This window comes from Brachyistius frenatus, unplaced genomic scaffold (genome assembly GCF_029030835.1).
Source record: "Brachyistius frenatus isolate BFR_SWC_R1_liver_20210118 unplaced genomic scaffold, ASM2903083v1 Contig_163, whole genome shotgun sequence".
Taxonomy (NCBI): domain Eukaryota; kingdom Metazoa; phylum Chordata; class Actinopteri; family Embiotocidae; genus Brachyistius; species Brachyistius frenatus.
Genome location: NW_027210762.1, coordinates 836,514 through 838,533, shown reverse-complemented (window position 1 = coordinate 838,533; position 2,020 = coordinate 836,514). Strand labels below are relative to the sequence as shown.

Sequence of the window (2,020 nt, the reverse complement as noted above, 5' to 3'; positions counted from 1 at the left end):
GTTGGACATAACTTGAATTATTTAAATATAGTATATGTGTCGGTTTAACTTTGTATACTTTAAGCTATAAGATAATGGTTATTCAATTAATCAGGAAAAGGTTACTTTACTTGAAACTGAGATTCCTCCAGGAGGTGTTTGGGGAAGTTGACAGAAACATATAGAGGCATATAAATAAACAAGCATAAAATCCAACAAGCTCCTCACAACTCCAGAAGTTGCCTGAGAATCGTCACTTTTTTTAGGTTTCAAGCTTTCCACGTTTTTAATCGTTGGATGTACGGTGTTACCATGGAGACATGGGTAAACAGGAAGCGCTAATAGCAAATTCGGCACATTTTAATTGAATGCTGCCAGTTTGCCAAAATGTAAACAGGGCTCCAGTTAAAGCTATAACTACCTGATGCGATGCGGTAAGCTTTAATAGATCTGGTATCTCAGCTTTAATCACCTGTGATTCAACTCCCACTCCACAACGTTTACTTCTCGGATGTAGATTTGACAGAATAGATCAAACAGAAAAGCTTTTTATAATACGACCCAATGTTAAAGATTAAAACAGTGGTTACCAACCTGCTGGCATTTTAACATCTTACAAAAATCAATGTAGTCATTGAACTCGGATTGAGAGTAGCTGTGAAGCTAAGTAGCTTTTAAGGAGACATTTTTGTGCGTCGTCATCGTGTGAAAATGTCAGACCGACCCACGCTGACATTTTTAGCGAGTCAGATACTGGCCGCCGCCGCAAGAGACACCAGGGAACTGTTAGAAACAGCGACAGCGGACTGCGAGGAGGAACTTTCAGTTCTACGAGAAAATGGCCGACAACAGCACCAAATGTGAAGTTCGGTTGTGCCGCACAGGTTTGTACGTCTTACAGTTACTCACTCAGTTTAGAGCGCGTGTGGGAAATGTTTTGCACGTCAAAAAAAAATCTTAAGGTACACAAGAAAGTTTTACACAAATAAAAACCTGCTAGTTACGCATCAGAGTCCGAACCGGAGATGGACTGTACGGTTGAAGGTTGTTGTTTTTTTTACATTAACGATTAGACACACAGCATTTATGTTTTCAGTTTTTGTTAGTTTGCAGCGGTAGTAAATGGAGTTATTGAGTTTTTATTTATGTTTTATTTTTTTGCTGTTCACCAGTAAGAGTTTGAATGTAGAGATGCATGATGTCTCGTGGTGATTTAGTTACACAGCACTTCACACCTCCTCTGTTATAGTAGAAATTTAATGTTGATGTTTTTATGACTGTAAGAAAAATGTGTTGGTCATTTCAGGACCTTGGTGTTACGGGATTGGTCTTTTTTTTTATCGTGTTTTATTGTTGAATTGTATTTTGCCTTGTTCTTTGGTATTTTTTAAATAATTATAAATTCAATTTTAATCAAATTCTGCCTTTGTTGAAGTTTTTTTTTTTTTTTATTAACTCTGCTTTCAAATTTAATTTTTTTTTTTTTTATATCGATTTGCATTGTTTGTTAATACAATGCAGGAGCCGTCATCTCGTCATAGGGTGAAGGTTTTTATCAGGACATTGAACACTTCACAGGTAGCGAATACACGTAATAGTAGTTTAGCTTTTGAACGCATGCTAAAATCACAGATGTAATATCACAAAAGAGTTTTTGTTCCATGTACTTTTAAACCACAAACAAACCTCCTCAGACTTTTTATATGATTGTTTAGTCTTTCTTTAGATCTACACCTTCATCCACTATAGTGTTTGCATACTGCTGTGCTGGTAGCCTACTTCATGATCTGAACACTTCCTCCACCAGTGAAGTTAATGTGAAGTTAAGATCACTGAGCTGTGAAATAGTTTTATGACGTAATGGTTCATTTTGAACTCATCAAGCGTCCCCCAGCGCGATATCGTTTCCCCTGCAGCCAAGGATCCGTTTCAACTGCTCACGTGTCGCAGTCGGTCCACAGGACAGCTCGCCGTGATCGTATAGTGGTTATTACTCTGCGTTGTGGCCGCAGCAACCCCGGTTCGAATCCGGGTCATGGCA

At 38.3% G+C, this 2,020-nt stretch overlaps 1 non-coding gene across 1 annotated transcript; it reads left to right on the top strand.

Annotated features, from left to right (window-relative positions):
- Window positions 1-1,948: 1,948 nt before the first annotated feature.
- On the top strand, window positions 1,949-2,020 carry trnah-gug (transfer RNA histidin (anticodon GUG)). Its single transcript has one exon. It is a non-coding gene; the product is annotated as a tRNA-His (tRNA).